The sequence below is a fragment of the Pinus tabuliformis genome, chromosome 8, assembly GCF_031772625.1.
Source record: "Pinus tabuliformis cultivar Carrire ecotype Pingquan chromosome 8, CPIR1, whole genome shotgun sequence".
In the NCBI taxonomy this organism is placed as follows: Eukaryota; Viridiplantae; Streptophyta; class Pinopsida; order Pinales; family Pinaceae; genus Pinus; species Pinus tabuliformis.
In genome coordinates this window covers 1137003512-1137022906 of record NC_142294.1, presented here as the reverse complement: position 1 = coordinate 1137022906, position 19395 = coordinate 1137003512, and positions in this window count along the sequence as shown.

Sequence of the window (19395 nt, the reverse complement as noted above, 5' to 3'; positions counted from 1 at the left end):
ACTACTCGCTTTGGTGGCTTTATCGTTAGTTCAGGAATGATGGGAGGCACAACTTCGGTCGAAGTTGTTGTAGAACTACTAGGTTGATCATTGGCCTTATTGTCCAACAACTATGGATTCCCGTAATCTTTATTCCTTGTCGATATCAAAGCATCGTTTGGCTACTTTGAAACTGACAACATTAGCACTTGGGACGGGGAAGCATTGTCACTAGCAACCAGATTTGTTCCTGGATTTGGAAACGGATCAGTCAGTATTGCCGAGGTTTTTGAATTCTTAAATATTTTTCTAAGCTCAGCTTTATACATACACTCTCTTGTCCAATGATCCTCATCACATATTAGGCATGGAATTTTTGGTTTCCTATCCTCAGAAGGGTTTGCAGAAGATTTTTCAGGGGACGACTCCTCCTGTTTTTTCTTCTTCCCTTTGTTTTTCTTCTTGCCTCCTGGTTGCTTGGTTTCTTTTCCTTTGTCAGTCGATACGGCATTTACTTGCGAGGCGAGAAGTTCTTCATTTGCATTTTGACCTGAAACCGTATGGTGCTTTTTGACTTAGCCTTTGTGGTTTTCGTGCTGGTCGTTCCTATCACGCCGTCCCCGGCATGAGAGTCTTTGTTTGATTTAGGAGATGGAGGAACGAAAAATTCTGGTCTAGGCGCATCAGGGAATTTATCGTAGAGCATGCCAGATTGAGTATAGATCAAGTCTAGATATTGCGCACGAGCAATTACTTTCTCTTCAGTGATGACTCCTCCATTTGCCACATCTTCCATAATAGAAGGTAACAATGACTTAATAAACCATTCAGCCAATAACTGATCAGGAACATATGTTTTTACCATTCTACGACGACGTTGCCACTCATGAATATGATCGGATATGTGAGTGGCCATCATTTTCTTGAAATTGGTAAGAAGTTCTGTTCCCATTTCATACCTTATGGGTAATTGAAAATGGGTTAAAAAGGTTGTGGCTAGGGTGCTTAAGTCATCAAACGAAGCTCTAGGCAATTCTATATACCATTTTGTTGCTGAACTAGTTAACGTTCACTGAAACAGGCGAAGCCTGATCGAATCATCATTTAGAGTGTTAGACGAACACCACAAGTGAAAGGTCATCACATGATTCGACGGGTCTTCACCTGGATTTCCATTAAATTTAGGAATATCTGACGGAAGTTTGTGAGGAATTGCTGGCCACCAAGGGGCATAAGTGATTGGATCGTTTGTTAGCTGATTTAGATCTGGTAACTCTAAAGTCACCACGAAGGGCAACTGTTGATTCAGGTTCAACGAAGCATACCTAGGATAAGATGGGATTGCCTGAGTAGTGGGTCTTTGCATACCAGCATAGTGCATTTGATGCTGATAACTTTGATAAGGGTGATGGGAATAACCACTATGAACTAGTTGATGTTGACCATTTTGAATATACGGCTGCCCATTACTTACAAAGACTTGGTTCTTAGATCCTTGGTAAACTTGTTGGAATTGTGGTTGTTGATATTGCACCAGCCATGGTTGTGAGACCATGTGCTATTTCCGAATACTGGCTGTTTGACCGAGATGAGGGGTAATGGTACCCGTTTGAGCTGGGTCACTCCAGTTAAGAAGCCACTAACCGACGATTGTGGTGGCGTCGTAGGGACAAGAGGCTGTTAGATTGTGACTTGAGAGACCTGAGGTTGGCATACAACAGGTAATGCTCATACTTGCGACACCATCACAATAGTCGGTGTAGTGGCGATATTTGACATAGGAAAACTTTGTTGCATTGAGTGTACAACTCCTCGTTGTTGAGGTAGTATTGGCATCCAACTACTGGATGTAATTCTAGCATAACCTGAATTCTGTTGGGAACTCACGTATGTTTGACCTCCTGGAGGAGACAATGAAAGGGAATATTGCCCCCCATATGGCAGTAATCCAGTGCTTAAGGGAATTATTTGCCTTTGAGGACCGGATTGCCCAAATTAACATTGCGAAGGATCAATTTTCTGAGACTCAAAATAAGAGATTCCAGATATCATTCCGGACGAACAAATGGGAACAGACGATACTGTCGAAATAGCCCCTGGATGGATCCCATCCAGTGATTGTGAGCTAGTTGCAACAGAAGGTATGCCGACGAACATTATCGGAGTAGGGCAGGAAGTTCTGCCGCTGCTGTGTCAGATGACATAGTCCTAGATGTCGACGGTTGTTCAGACATATATAGTCTATCCAAAAGGTTTCCTAGTGATTCTATAGGAACTTTTGATAACGGTAGACTAATTTCTGATGAAGAAGAATATAGAGTGATCCCGACTCCAAATTGCGATGGAGAACTAGATGGTGGATCTTCCACAATATCTTCTATAGAAATCAAACCGAGTGGAAGAGGCAGACCGTCAGGTCTGTAAAATATTTCTGGTGCCGAAGAAGGTATAGATTCTGTAGTGACTAATGTTTGTGGAACAACACCTTCCGAATCAGCTATGGATGGAGCCGATTCAGGTATAGAAGTGTTTACCTTCACACTAGGATCAGTTTGACTGTCCTCTTGTGGCTGCGAAACTTCTTCTATAAAGGCAGGGGTACCATAAATGTTTGGAGTAACTGGAGTCTCCAAGGGTGTCAAAACAATTGTTCCAACCCGACCGGGGGACTTTGAACCGGTTAAACAAATTCACTTTGTCCGGAATAGTGTTGATTCTACGGACAAAGACAGTTGACTTGTAAGCCTCCGCGAATGACGAGGTTTCAATTGAATTTCTTCCACGATTGTAGATTACTCGATCAACTAAGAATAAAGGGGAAAACGTTTCCAAATTAAATTAATTTTAGACGCTTTGACACAACATGTTTTTTCAATTTTTAAGAGTCGAGAAAAACAAAAGATGACTCTAGTCACCTTCGATTTTTAATGAGCCTGAAGTGACAAGTGCTCAAATGGACCTATTCCTTTTAGGAGTCTGAAAAGGAACGAAAGAGACTACTCTGGAAATCTAGACAGAGGGATTACCAAACCAATCAAAAAACTGCAGAATACTTTTTACGATATGGCAGTCAATCTTCCTGAATGTTGTGTTCAGTGCATTGCAATCGATAGGGCGACAGACACGGCTTCCTATGGATAAAGGATATAGCCTATTGTGGTCTCCCAATATATACTCAATAGTACGTGGGAGCACAAGTCTGTACTGACACTTGTCGTCTCAAAGAGGAGGAATCACCCAACCAATAGTGAAAGTGACAGCTACCAGGCTTTACGACGCCAGAATACGTCTCTAGCCTAGACTTCTAGATGTTGTGCGTTAGGTTCCAAAGCGTTTTTAGGTTCATTAAATTTATTTTACAGTTGATATTTCTTAAGAAATTTTCCTTTCAGGTTCACCGTGTGATGTAGATGTACAATTCCTAAAATTCAATATAAGATGATAAACAATCATTTAATCTTCTTTTTGCAATGAAAATCCTAGCTACTAAAGAAAGAGAGACGGTATTCTTTCAACATAGAGCAGAGAGCACACACTAGATGCACTATCCTAAATCAAACCAACAAGCAGTCTAAATGCAAATGCACATGCATGTATTTTTTTTCAGCTTTCTTAATGTGTGAATGACAAGAAGAATGCTAAGTACAAATTTGAATTATCTTTTCAAAGTGACAGTACTAACAGATTTCTCCTCAAAAACGAAAGGAAGATAATGACGACACTTTACTATTTTGAATTGAAAATTGCTTTCGACACTTGAAAAACTACTAATTCAAATCAAATACAAGAGTAACTGTATAATTGACTGTCAAGAACAATGGAATTCTTTTCTTTGACTGAAAACGACACTTGCGACACTTTCAAATCAAAAGACGACTGTTCGACTATGATACTACTTTGTAAAAGAGAACTGAAAATGGCAGAAAATACATAAAAACATTCACAGTTCTTTGCAAAATGGAGGCAGAATGACGGAAAGGAAGGGGGTTTCCACAGTGGTATATTGATCACAGACAGCAAAACTCTAGAACAGAGCTGAAAAGAATGAAGAAAAACCAAAACCTAGAGGCAAAATTAGCCTTTTCTGATCATCGCACCTGTAACACAGGGATGCATCCCACCTACTGCACACGAGAAGTGCGATGCATCCAGATTTTCTTGAAGAGAGGGTGCGATGGTACTAGGACGAGACTTTACTTGGCTCTTGGCCACAGTTTGCAACTCAGTTCAGGGATTTAGGCCGAGCAAATGATGTACAGTAAACAGAAATCACAGGGGCTGATCTAATGAGGTTACTAGAGCCACCACTAGGGCAATTAGAAAGCTTGCAAATCGATTGTTCAGTTTATAAACAAAACCCAGAGATAGACTGAAGCAACATTGATCTACTTTGCACTTGCATAGAAAATGCAATTCGAAGGCTAGTTGGCTTGACTTCAGGCTCCGTTTGTAAGTTTATAAAACAAACAAATATAGACAAGCAAACAGTCCATTCACTTGCCATTGGAGTCGCCATTTTGTTATCAGGAAATCTAGTGTCCACTCGGATCTGCTAGTCCCACTAAGACTGGTAGCTATCTTAGAAACAAACAAACTAAAACTACTTTCGTTTTCCTTTATGAGAAGTAGATGAGAGTGGAATGAAGGACACCAACCTCAGTCTTGCGCTTGGTTCCTTGCTCGGTTCCTCTCCCTTCTAACAGATCCTTGCCACTTCTCCCTCATCTACTCAGCTTCAAAGAGCACTTGTGGAATCAAAGCAGCATAATACTATCAAAGAACAGGGATCTACAATCATAAACAATATAGGACCAGATATATATTGACCACATAAATGCATATATCATCAAACATAAAAGAATGTGGAGGAAAACTTGAATAGCTTTATTAATAATCAAGAGTAGCAAAGAGGATTACAACTAATTGTTCTAACCCAGTGTCACCCTCCAGCATGAAAGCCCTTCTTTCACCTCATGAAAAGCTTAGATCACCCAACACTATGATATTCCAACAAGAAACCAACAACACTTCCTTACAAGATACAAAATTCCAGCCTCTGGATCTCTGGGATGAGGGATCCATATATAGATGATTGCAAGGGGGTGAGTCAGCTTCTGGGATTTGATTAGTGTCCTCTCTCTGATAGTTCTTGATTCCACTTGGAGATTGATGATCTCTTACTCATCCTTGGGCGAATTCAGAGAGGCAAGTGTCACAGGAGAAGTTTCTGGAAGATTCCATGATCATCCACCTCACAAACTGTCTCTGCCATTTGTCCACTCTCGCCCATCGCACCCCATAGAATGGCTTTTCAGTATGCATTGCACCTCCCATGTGCATTTAGGTGGGATGCATGGCACTTTGACCATGGAGCAGGTGAGATGGTCCAGTTTTGACCAGTTCTGAGTAATGTTTCATGGAGAACTTCTGGGAGATGATGTAATCAGCTAACCTTGTTCTTTTAGGGGATGGAACAACACTTTGAGGAACTTAGGATCCCTTGGTTTATGGACATGTCTGATTGGGGTTGTAGTGCCCAAAAATGTCTATAACAATCACTAAGATCTAGAGGGGAAATCATATAAGTAGGGAATTGTTGTCCTTCTACCATGTAAGTATTCTAAGGGTTTCTGTTATTGGGGTTTGGCAATGGTTGGGCTAGTAGATGATTTGGTTTTTGTTGAAATGGAAGTAAGAGTTTAGGATTTTAACTTTGTTGTGGAGGTTGTTGTGGAAATGGAAATGAAAGGTGAGGGCTTTGATTTGGAAGTTGTAGTTGCTGGTTTCGCTGTTGATTTTGTGGCGGAGGATAGCTCTGATAAGATGTAGGATATTGATAATATTGAAAATCTCCCATAAGGATTTTTTACCCCTTGTGCCCATGGTTGAGATTGATACTGAGTTTGAGGTTGAGGCCAAGGTTGCTGCCAAGAATTCTAGTTTTGTGGGGGCAAAAAGTGCATTGGATTGTTAAGTCCTTGATTTTCTTACCCCTGCCAAGGTCTTCTTGTAACAAAACAAAGAGGTTCTATAGAATTTGGGACTGTTTCTTCTTGAAAGACAACCTTAAGACCTGGGATTGAAGGAAAATCCTTGGTCTCATGACTTTCTGAACAAACCATACAAGTTTCTACACTTTTTGCATCTAAAGGGCATTCCCTTAGAGCATGTTCTTTCTGCATTTTGGACAAAATATGGCTAAGGCATCAACCTCTGGTTTCTACTTATTTTGGATTTTGAGGGTGTCTAGCTGCTCACTAAGGCTCCCTAAAATATCAGTTTTAAACTCATCAAGCATATTGCCAATTTCTACCCTACTTATAGATCCGGTTGTAGATTTGTTTGCTCTAACAAGAGAAGGATCTCTTGGTCGTTTTCCAGTTTTAGATTTCCCTCTTAAGAGATGAACACATATTTTTGTTATGTCACTCAATGGAAGTTGAGAGATGTCTCCCTTCCCCATCATGTTAATGATGTCTATCCATTCATCTCTAATGGCCTTTAACAAAAGAGCTTTCAAAGTTTCTCCATCTAAATTGTTCATTTTTTCTCTTTTCAAATTGTAGTTGAATCTCTCAAGAAAATCCTCTAAGTTTTCATCTTTCTTTTGCATAATTTTGAACACTTCATCCTTATGATTGGTAGGCATACAATAATCCAAGTATCTATCCAAAAATGCCTGTTTCATGTCATTCCAAGTTCTAATGGATTGAGTGACTAACCCCATAACCATTTCAAAGTAGCCCCTTTTAGCATTCAAGGTAACAATTTGAGTTTTTGAGAGTCTTCTAGATAGTCATAGGTTCTATCAAGATCCTCACTTCTCAACCCATAAAAGTTTTGGAGGACAGATGGTGAAATGTTTTTCATTTTTGTACGTGTTTCCTCATCTACTATAGGGAATCCAAAATAGCTATCTATTTCCCTATTTCCTCTACCCCCTTCTCCAAACAGTGAGAATTCTCCATCTTCTTCCTCTTCTTCCATTATAGTTTCTTCAGAGTCCTCTGGTTCTTTTATTAATGGATTATGGGAGAGAGTTTCTACTTCTTCTTCTTCACTAGGTATTCCTACTTCCTCAGCTACAATAGGCTTCCCTGTAGAAGTGAAAACGGTTTTCTCTGCTAGGTCTGTTTTAGTGGATGAAGTAGGAGAATCTTCTAACTAAGTTGTTGCCCCTTTAATTCCAGGAATCCTATGGCTGGGAGTATGAGTCTGCGACGGAGGTGTGTCCTTTCTAACTCTTAGTGGAGTAGGTGGAGTTGTGAAAATCGAACTTCTACCCCTAGCTATAAATCTACCCCTATAATCTCTTTCTCTATGCATGTCATTGTTTTGTTTTGTTGTTTTTATTGTTTTTTTTATTAAGAATGTAAGAAATAAGGCTACCTAGTTACACTTCCCTGGCAACGACGCCAAAATGTTCAGTCAATTCAGTGTCCTCAATTGTTACATAAATTATCAATCCAGGTATCGTAAACTAATGAAGTGTAGTCCACTATATGTGCTAGATGACCCTCTTACCTCACTATTTTTGAGTTTTATGGTTGTTTTGGAGTTTTGTTATTTTGATTCCTAATGTTCTACAATGTAGTCTACAAAATCTTAATCTACTACTACTAAGAATCTAGAGAAATGAAATGAGATCTAAAGGTGATTTTAGGCCAAATTTGGAAGTAAAGTTTGTTAACAAGAAAATGAAAATAGAGCTTCTTTTCCTACTATTATGATTGTTTCCAAAACATGAAATGAAAGGACTTAAAACTACTGTCTGCCCAATTACAAAATCAAAGCTTAAATGAGAAAATGAGATTACATCTATCTATGATAAACCAAAAATGAAATACTGGAAATAAGCCTACCTCTAATTTCTAATCTATTGCAGAATTAAAGCTTAATGAACAACTAAAGATGGAACTACAACTAAACCAATTGAAAAACTAAAAATGAAATTGCAACTATTCTATCATGAAAACAAGGCTAAATGTAGTATTGTTGTCACTCTGCTACATAATTTAGGGAGAACTACCTCCTTATCATAGCAATTTGAGAGATTTCATTCTTCATCATTCTAAGAAAAAGTAACATGAAAATGCAAGGAAAGACTCATTCATAAATAAAACATTTCACCACTTAGTTTTAGGATGAACCACCAACGGAAAGGGTTTTTGGAAATATCCATTTATATCATGAGTGACTAAACTGATAAGAAAATGGCATTGAACAACTCAACTCAAAAACTAATGAACAACAATTGTAATGAAAGACTCATTCATAAATGCAACATTTCACCACTTAGTTTTAGGATTAACCGTCAACTAAAAGGGTTTTTGGAAATATCCATTTATATCATGAGTTACTACACTAATACAGAAATGGCATTGAACAACTTAATTCTAAGTCTAGAAACAAATGAACAACAAATGAAATGAACTAATTTGTGCTATTGAAATCAACTTAAAACTATTGATAAGAAACTATAGAGCAATGAAAATCAAAGGACTATTCTACGTTGGAATACAACTAATATGAGATAGTGAAAATAACACAAGATGCATTTATAAACAGAGTTAGAAAACGATTATAAACATAATTAAAAACATAGTTAATGTACATCTAAACTATCAAATACAAAACATAAATAAAATTGTACCCTTGACCACACAGGGGCTGTCTACAAGGTCTCGGATTATCAACATGGAATCAACACTTCACAAACGCTTTAGGTATCCATTGAAAACAGAGTCTTTATATTAAAACAGAGGGTTGAGCTTTTCACACCACAAATCAGAAATTTTCACTATTACATAAGCAAAACTTGAACTTTGTTCTGCGTTCTACACGGTGGTATTTATAGAAAAATATACAACTGCTTTGAAGAGAGAAATCAGCTAGAGCAAAACACGTAGACAGGTAATGTATGTGGAATTCTTGTCTTCAGTTGCCTTGAAACATAAATATTCTAATAGTGGATGTTGGATTCTGTTCATGCAGGTGGCAGATGAGGTCCTTGGCTTCAAGAGACTGCCTCGGATCCATCACTGAGAATTGTGTGAAAAACGGAGTCCTACTTGCCATAGGTTTCTTTAGTTGACTTCCCTTTGACCGGAGTCCTCCTCATCAATCTAGGCCAAATGGATAGGATACAATCCATGCTCTGACATTTTCCAAGGTACCCATGTGATCCTTTTCCTTTCTTGATAACTGTAACCTACAAAAGTGTGGAGATGGCTGCAGAGCAACCAATTCGCTACGGAATGTGGCTGTGTTTCGTAGCTAAAAGACAAAAACCTATTCGAATAACAAACACAACAATATAACTTGTAAATCAATGAAATATACTCCTTGAGGCAATGTTCAATGGATTTTGATGATTGAGGATGCATTTTCATGGAAAAGCAAAGGAAGAAGGATGAAAAAGTTTCTTAAGAGAGAGGCAGTTTTGGAACTCAGCAAGTGCATTCGGGGATGAAGACACACATGCAAAATCATGGATGGAAGGTTCACCAAAGAGGTTAGGAAAGAATGGAGGGGGATCAGATGGAAGGGAATCATCCTTTTCCAAGTGTTTATGTTCAAGCTCCCGCTCATATTCTTCATGAGTGACAGCCCATGTTGGTTGTGCAACATCAACTCTATCAATGGGTTGTTCCTCGTTCACAACAAGTGAAGATTCTGGAATGGATGAACACAGGACAACATCATTCGAAGGAACACCTGAGTGTGAAGAGGAAGGTCATAGCAAAATAATGCATATGAGAACTCAAAGGACTCACAACCAAATTTGTGTGAAAATTGAGTGAAGTGATGTTGGGAGAGTGTGAAGTATGAACAAGTGTGTGAGTATTCTCTTTAGCATCACTTGGCAGTGGTGGAGTTGTTGAATGAGAAGAAAGAAGACAATCAGTTGAGACGGTGTCCACATCCACATGAGATGGTGCAACTCCATCAATGAATAATTTTGAGCAAGGCTTGATTTCAAACTTTACCTTGACATGGGTGGATTTCTAAAGACAATACTTGAATCGGTCCCAAAGATAAGCAAACTTCATCTAGCTCCTCGAAGCTTGAATCTGCATGTCACGGAAGCGCTGCCAAAAATCAATCACTGATTCATGTGGAGCCTTGCATTGCTATAAAGGTTTCCGGTCAATATGGTCTCAATCAAAATGATATAATGTGTCTTCAGTAAGAGCACAGAAGTGCTCGAAAGAGTGCACGGTGTCAGCCAGTAGGCTGGCCACCCAATGAAATGGAGATTCACGAACTGTGTATGCAAGAATAAAACAGGCTCGTTCATCAGAGAACTCATCTTCCTCATGAAGCATGGAAAGAAATTTATGTATGGGCTCAAGCTAGGCCACCTGCACCATCATACATTGGAGTGGACAAGAGGTTGAAAAGATTCCCTGTGATGGAGACATGTTCATGATTCGAAAAACACCACGAGGGAAGAAGAGTCCAAGACTCCATGAAATATGTGGAAAGGTTCAAAACTAGATGAGAGGACACAACTTATCGTCAGGCCATCCTTCTAGCATAGGAAATTTTGACGACGCTGGACCTGCCAATATATAAAGGGTATCTCCCCGGTAAGAAGTCCCAACTAGACCTCAGATTGTTTGGTGTAGGAGTCCCAGTAGTGGGTCGCAAGGTAATGCCATGACTGCGATGTCACATAGAGGCATGTAAGATAACCCTGTCAGTAGCAATGGTGTGACTACTGCAGTGAATCAAGGAAGGTGTATGAGAGGTTCTAGGGGAGAAAAGGGTGAAGGTGAGTTCCAGGTTCAAAGGGATGAGTCCCAACTCGGCTAGGAACACCCAACACAAAAGGACATACACATCTTTCGGTGGAGAAATCCACATGGATGCGGTAGTCAAAATATGCAAGGTAAGATAACACGTACAACACTCACATATCAATCTGAATGAGTGCAACTGTTGTTACAATAAGGTTCATGTGAAAGGTCTATCTAGTGTGTGGTAGAATAGTCGACATGGATGGGACAACACTAACAGCATATACAAAACATTTGCAACAAGATTCATATAATTGTATGTTAATTAGTTCATACACAAATACGTAAGTTAAACAACATATATTATTAAAGCAACTGGAGTAGTCCAACTACAATAACAACATATGAATGAAAATGTGTTGGCTCTTATTATATAAAAGTCTAAGTTCCAATCATACAATACATCCATGTAAACCTGCTAGCCCCATCAGTGAAATGTTATAGCCACATCCACCCGGTCCTCCAAATATATGTACAAGCTCCGTGTAGTGGAGAAGCCAAGTTGCTTTACAATACTGTCCAAGCTTTATTCAAGATAGTCTTAATTGAAGATTCATTGACCAAAATCCTCTACAATGAGTTAGGGGTGACCCTTCACATTCCCCTTTGTGACCATTCAACTACCCTCATGACTCTTCACCTACTCTATGACTGTTACATCCAATATTGAGACTTCACTTACACTTCACATGACTCAACATCACAATGCACATGTACCCATGTGAACCATGGCTTGAACAAGCGAAAGTAGACATCATTCTGATTTAGACAACCATAGAAGTCCAACTTCTTGACATCCTCATGCTGATCAATAGTAACATATTGATGCCAAGATTGGGAGTCCTTGAGAGTGTCTGTGTGTTCAGTCATGACATCTATATAAAACCTGAACCTTGCCTCCATAGCATTTGGGTACACTGCTCAGGCTCCTCTGTTCAACCCGTCTAAAAGCATGCGCATCATTGTCTTCAATGTAACAATACCAACAACATACTTGTGCATGATATCTACACTAATAGGTGAGTCTGGCCTAGTGGCGATGTGCATCAACTCGTCGAAATATGAGTCAAGCTCCTGTCGAATGTGATTCTTTGTCTTCACCTGGGTGAGAGTCCCAAGTGATGGGATTGCATGAGTGTGCACTATAACATCCATGCTCTTGAAACACATGCATGGGAAGCATGTATGCTAGTGATAAGTTGCAGTAGGTCTTCATAGTTCCGGATCTGACTCTAGATACATACTTGCAACTTGACCGCATTGGCCCTTATCCTCTTTGGCAAGTGAATCAGGGCTCCCTTGTACTTCATCATCCATGCTTGCATGTTATCACTAACAACATGTATGCTCTTCAAGATGCATGCACTTCTCACACATCGCGGCTTCCATCCATGGATATGGATGACTACATGGGGCATGGTAGCAAACATGTAGTACAATGCTCGCATAACTATATCAAGTGACGATACTTCGTCTAGTATTGCCTTCTTCAGTTCAGCTCGGGCGGACATTGTCACCAAGTCTCCTCCTTTTCTTGGCCACCTGTAGTTCTTTTGCCATTTTCTCATTCTCAGCTATGAGGAAATAAACACTTGATCTAGTCGCTTTGGCATATACTCTAGTTGCATCACCTAAAGCAGCTGGATGCTTGTGCACATTAGTCACGATCACTTGTTCTTGAACATGCGAAGGAAATTGTTTGGTCCAGTGGAGTCGTACTATATGAGACTACACAACTAAGTGATGAGATTCTTCAAAGGAGATGTTGTGCACCTCTGCTTCCAGCTGACTACCAAGGATCTCAGTGCCTCTTAGTCATTCGAGACTTTCTCATCATGTGGAGGGATTGAAGAAGGTGAGTTGACCTCTTTGTGGTGAGGCATGAGGTCGATGTCGTATGTCAACTCCTGCTACTCCATGTCTACATCCAACTGTTCAAGCGCCTGTTCTATCACATGAGAAAAATATAGCCCCTACGATGGTTCACCCTATTCACTTGATGCTAGCTTTTTAGATGAATCAACTACTAGTATGGGCGCTACTTCGTCTGTCTGCAAGTGATGCACCCCCTGTTGTATCTGTTGTTGTTTAGCTTCATTCTCCTATTGGCACATCTCTTATTATTCCTAGAGTTTCCCTCTCATCTCATGCAACTCCTTCTATACTTCTTCCATTCTCTTCTTATCCCTTTGCCTTCACGCAATTTTCTTGTTGCGCTGCTGCCTCTTTTCCTTAATAGCCATAGTTGCTTGTTCTACAAGTGGATGTGCTCGAAACTTGCAGCATTTATCCTCCTCCATGCAGGCGACAATCTTCCTCTTCCCTTTGTCACGCACAGTTATGCTTGGCTTTACTACATATGTGCTGCTACTGTTGGTGCTCTCCATGATGTTGCTTCATGATGCTTTGCTAACCACTCTACGGCGAAGCTGACCTGTTAATTGGGTCCGAAAGAATTGTAGCAATACCTCCATGAGTCCTCCTAGGCCCAATGAAATTCCCGATGTATCAAGTTGAACTAAACTCTCATGCATTGATCCTTCACAATGCAATGTGGGTCATACGGGTTGAATCTTCAGAGGTCGAAAGGGTACTTCTTCATCTGTTTTGGTTCGACATCTATTTACTTGATACTATGGATCTTGTATAACCCAATCTGCAATAGAAGAGTGGGAAAAGGTGTCTTCTTCTTCCGCTGCTGTTTAGTTATTAGTCATGTTGAGATGTGATACACTACTTCCTACATGACAAGTACTTCCAAGGAAACTTTTTGCATAACATGTGGAGGCCTCTCCACACTCAACATTCAGATGAAAGTGTCAAACGGTGAGGTATACCAATATGAAATGCCTAACAATGCCTCCATTGCTTCCTTTGACATGTAGGGTGGATCCTATTTAAATATCAACCTTTACATTGGGGTGAAAAAATGGTCATACAACCATATGATTACTCCCCTGAAGCCGCATTCGGACAACAACGTGAAATATGTGTTCACAATAGTCTCTGCCAATGACCATGCCTATTCCAAGCTTGGGAACTCATTTCAGGCATAGACTGCATCTAGGATGTAGGCGGACATGTAAATGTCTACATGCATACCCTTGGGTGACTGTCGAGCCTTCTTGACTTGTTCCTTCAGTTTGTGAGCCAGTATGCTAGACGAGTTGCATAGTCTTCCTTCTCTAGCTAGTTGGTCCAATGTGGTCACCCAACTTTGAGGAAAGGTTTAAGTGCTTTCTTGGCCACTCATTCGGCATGCGAATATGACCAAGTATTGGTACGCCTTCCTCAAATTCTTTGTGTTGGCTTATATGGGCTTGACCCAAGTTCGAAAGAATTATTTAGCCAAACAAATCCCTCAGCTACTGACCCTTTTGGCAACAACCCGTGAAGTGCGGATTGAGGTCTCACCTAAGGTTGCAGGGGAGGGTGCTGGAACCAGGTTTATACACCTTGGGGATGTCTTGGATGTGGTTTGGGGCCCGCACACTATTCTGTAGCCTCATGCTACGTTAGATCTGGGCAGATCAGAATACCCTTATCACGTTTATTACATATTGAATCACTTATTACTAGTTCGATCTAGTTAGAACGGTCTTTAAGAAAACATTTATTACTTTTGGTTACTTCGCGCATCAAGATTAATCTAGTTCACATGTATTCAACCGTAGCAAATGCAGAAATCAAAACGGTTCATTTATCATAAAAGAGTAAAGTCGCAACCAACACAGAATTCAGAAGAAACTTATCTTTATTATCAATCTTCAACAATACATCTAGATCCACCCTTCACACTCAGATGCAAGGGTCCATGCACACAGCTGCGAATTTTCTATGCCTTTGCGCATACAGTTGCAGAGCCTCTACCTTCTACCCTACTCCCTCGAATCGGACTTACAGATGCTTTCAATCTATTGCCTTTAAGGATCCATTACATTTCATCTTTTCAAAGAACTACTTTCCCTCATAGAGCCCCACTCTATTTATACTTTCCCTTGGCTCGCGATCCCTCCGCGGGCCAACTCTATTACTATTTCTTTACATTATTTTTGGGCGGACTACACTTTTACTCAACCTACTATAATTCACACTCTACGCTTTCCGCAAAGTCTTTTACCATAATATTACCCAAAATTTCGGCCTTCACTCCCCATACTTGTTTCGCGGGGCTTGCGCTACCCAACAGTCCCCCACCACAATAATCATGACTTGTCCCAAGTCACATACTGGCATGGCTAAATGCTCAGTCTTGGCTTCACGGTTCACTTTTCATTGAGTGGCGCTCGTCATTCAGCTGTTCCTACTTTGTCTCTTGCAATGCTTTTCCGACTTTAGTGTTTCTACCCTATCTCGAAACCGATGATGCTCATTCTTCTCTGCTCAGTTAACACAGAACACCCCCTCTAAGGATTTTAGCATGAGCGGGGGAGCCGCATACAGGACCTCCTGGTACCACTGTAGCCCTTTCTGATCGATGTATCTTCTCTTCGCACCATCCGCTGTAACCTGTGTTGCAATTTTGCAAGAACCTGGTTGTTATCTGTCGGGTCCCACTCGTTGAGAACCATCAAAGACAACTTATTGACTACATCTCCACCCATGGTCGTCGTATGTCCATCCTTCTTTTGCTCTGTTGTAATGCACCATCCTACCCCTAGGCAGGGTGACGACATCCAGACCAATTCTACTTCGCATTACCTTTTTTCTAGTACATCCCCTGCTAGCGATGCTACAGCCTATGGGATACTTGCAGTTGTCAATATAGGACTCCTTAGAGAGTCCTGCCCCTTCTTCAGCTAGATTACTACCTTCGGGTGCATGCCAAGTGCACAGATGATGAATAGCTTCATCTATATTTTGAAAGCATAGGTTGCCCAGCGAATTCCCCATGGTGATTTATAAGCCATGTGAACTTCAAATGCCCAGATTGCCACTCGTTCTATCTCATGTAACCTTTCTGTGTGAAATTTGTGGTCGATCATTTCATATCTAGCTCATACTGTGGCTCTTAGTTGCCTATCACCCACTCCCTTTTGTCATAATGTAGCCATCTTGTCATGAACAATGGTATTAATGGTCATCATTCCTTAGAGCGGCGCACCTGCATGGCTCTATCGACGGAACCACACTCCTGATTGTTGGCCAATTATACACGTACCCTGATACTGATGCATCTTTTCCCTAGACTGGTTTATCGTCCCTCACTATATTTCAACTGGTTGGAGTAGTGAGACTCTCTGTGGATTGATTAGTTAGGTGGTCAGCCTACCCGTATAGAGCTTCAGGCAACTACCATTCACTCTTCTTGGGAAGGGGCCTCCGTTGAGCTTAGCCAGCTGAACTACACCCCCATCAGTTACTTCTTTAATGGCATAAGGCCCCAACCAATGCATACGGAATTTACCTCGGAATTTTTCGAACTTACTGTCATATAATAATACGAGGTCATCCTTCTTGAACATGCACACCTTGATATGGTGATCATGCCATGCTTTCTCGAGTTGTTTTTGTACCCGTTGATGAAGTCCCGCCAAAAATCATTCTTTTTCGAGTTTGTCGAGTTATGTAAGCCTCTCCTCCAAAGCCCCACAATCTGCCATTCCTATGGCTGCTACAATCCATAGGCTAGGCATGATGTATTCCATAGGCATCACAGCCTCCTTACCATAGACTAGTCGAAACGGTGTCTGGCCTGTCAACTTTTTGCACGTGGTTAGGTATGCCCATAGCACACCAGGGATGCATAAGTCCCAATCGTTCTGTCGCGCATTACATATCTTAGTCACTACGGTTTCCAAAATTTTTTGAATGTGTCAACGGTCCCATTTTCTTGCGGATGGTATGGCGTGCTCTGTCGATGATATATTTCGAATTCCTCAATGAGCGCGCCGATGGTTTCATTCAAAAAATGCGTTCCTCAATCACTCATGAAAATCTTAGGACACCCAAACCTGGTCAACACATTCTCGAACAAGAACTTTGCCACCGTCATGGTTGTGCAATCTTTAACTAGCTGTGCTTCTACCCACCAGGTCAAGTATTGGGTCACAGTGATAATATAGCACGCACTCGTCTTCCCTCGCGGTTCAATAGGCCCGACGAAGTCGATCGCCCATTTCTCAAATGGTTGTAGTGTTACCTGTGGGTGAAGAGGAATTCCATCCCTAAGTAAGTACTGCTCCTAACACAATACATGATGCGTTGACATGCACGTGGAACTCCACGTCCCATTTTCAAAAGATCAAGATAGGGGCAGATGCCATTTTTTCCTTCAGAAATTCCAGGCTTTTGTTACATTCCTCGTTCCAGCAATACGTGGCATCCTTTTTAATAATTGTTCCATTGGAGTCGTGATCTAGGTGTAACCTTTTATGAACTTTTGATAGTACCCCGTGTGTCCCAACATAGCATGGAGCTGTTTGACATTGTGCGGTGCTTGCATACCTAATATGACAACAATCTTTGCCAGATCCACCATCAGGCCTTGCCTACAAACTACGTGACCCAGGAAGTTCCCGAAAGGGACAAGGAACATACACTTCTTTAGATTGAGCGCAATCTGGTGTCGATGACAGGTATCCAGCATTAATAGTAAGCTCTAAGAATGTTTCTTAACCAGGCCAAAGACCATCCAATCATTAAGATAGACTTAAAAGAAGTTATGTATAAATTCCTTAAATGCAGCTACCACAATGTGAGAAAATATTTCCGGCGTGTTCTTCAGCCCAAATGGCATCACCGTATACTGAAAGCAACCCCATTCCATAGCAAACATTGTCTTGCTTCGATCCTCCAACGTGATCTTGATCTGATGGTATCCAGAGAACCCATCCGTAAATGAATACGCTTCCTACCTGCCCACATTTTCTAAGACTTCATCGGTTAAAGGTGTGGGAAATCGATCGTTAACACAAGCATCATTGAGTTTTTGTAGATCCACGCAGATGCGGATCTCACCCTTTTGTTTCTTCTCCTGTACCACCATCGGACTTACCCAATCAGACTCCTCGACTGGTTCAATGATCCTGGTTTTAAGCATTTTGTCTAGTTCTTCTCGTACTTTGCTTTATGTTTTGGATTCAATCGATAAGGTCGCTACTTTACGGGTTTCGTGTCAGGCTTTAAAGTTATATTCATCATTCCTAGTTCACCTCAAATCCCTTTCATCTCCATAATATTGGTAGGGAAGAGGCCTTGATACTCCTGGAGTAGCTCAACGACCTTTTCCACTATAGTGTCATCCCAGTAATCTCAAAGCATAGCATACTTTAGTTCCTCCTCTATTCCGATATTCACTTGCTCCATTTTTAATGGTGCTGCGACGTCTGGATCTTCTATTTCGAGGCTGCGCACTTCTCGACTTCCTTCAGATTCTGGTATATTTATGTCACACAGATCATCTTCATCACCTTCTGCTTTTAAATTGTAACATTCCAGGGCCTGGCTTAGCTGTTGCGACCAGTCGGGTTGCACAAGTTCTTCTGGTTCTAGTGGCAACATGAAAATTGTGATTTTGACTAGCTTTAATGCGTCATATACTATATCCATCCATTGATCCTCAAAAAGAAATGTTGACACAAACCCTTCACACGAGATATCCCACTCCCCTATGCCATGTCAGAGCTCTATTTCAGTATACCAATTCCTTAGGATGACATCTATAGTATCATAAAATAGGTGCACCCATTCTGGTTGCACTCTTCGCCATAGGCTTTGGTCCATCTTCTAAGATGTATGTGTGGATTTTCCCATCCATCATATTTCTCCGTTAGTTGGAGTGCTGGCTTCCCAAATCGTATCTACATCATGCGCTTACAGCTTCGCCAATTTGCGAAACTACCTTCATGGGTACCCCACCATCACGTCGGTGTCACGCGCAAGGCCCATTTGAGTGCATCAAATTATTGGTACTCTGGTACTGCACTCTCAAAATTCTCCAGGAATTCATTTACTACTGTGAGCCCTTCATTCACCAGTAGCTCGTAGTCCTGAGCTTTAATGCAGTACACGGATTTTGTCAGCCTATTGCAGCTTAAAGTAGTTTCCCCATTCATTTTGTTCTGCCATTGCTCGTCTTCTTCCTCCGAATCATCGATGTATGGTTCCGCATAACCCTGTGAAATTCTCCATTCCTCCATTACCTTACCCTTTATTGGCCTTTATGCAGCAATTTGGTAGATGCAATCCAAGGCTTCATCCTTCTCATCGTCGTGCACAGGTTCCATGTAGCGAGGTCCCTTGGTTGGATCTAGCAGAACAACTATGAGACAAGAATTTTTCTCGAATGTCATCTTCCTGTGCTTGAAATTAAAAATCCCATTCATGTCGATGGCCCAATCTATTCCCAACAATGTGGGGTACGGGCTTTTCTCGTCCACTATCTCAATAACTTCAAAATCCATTCTAGTGCTTGCACTATCCAGGTCTACGGTGATTCCTTGCAGCCTACCCAGGCGCAAGATATTTTGCTAATTTTCAATCCATAATTGGATCGGAGACCATTGGAGTGGGGGATTTCCGATACGCTCCCACTTCTGCTTGGGCAAGACCTTTGCATCCGAACAGAGGTCCAAGAATGACCTGATCCATCTCGTAGTCACCAATCTACACT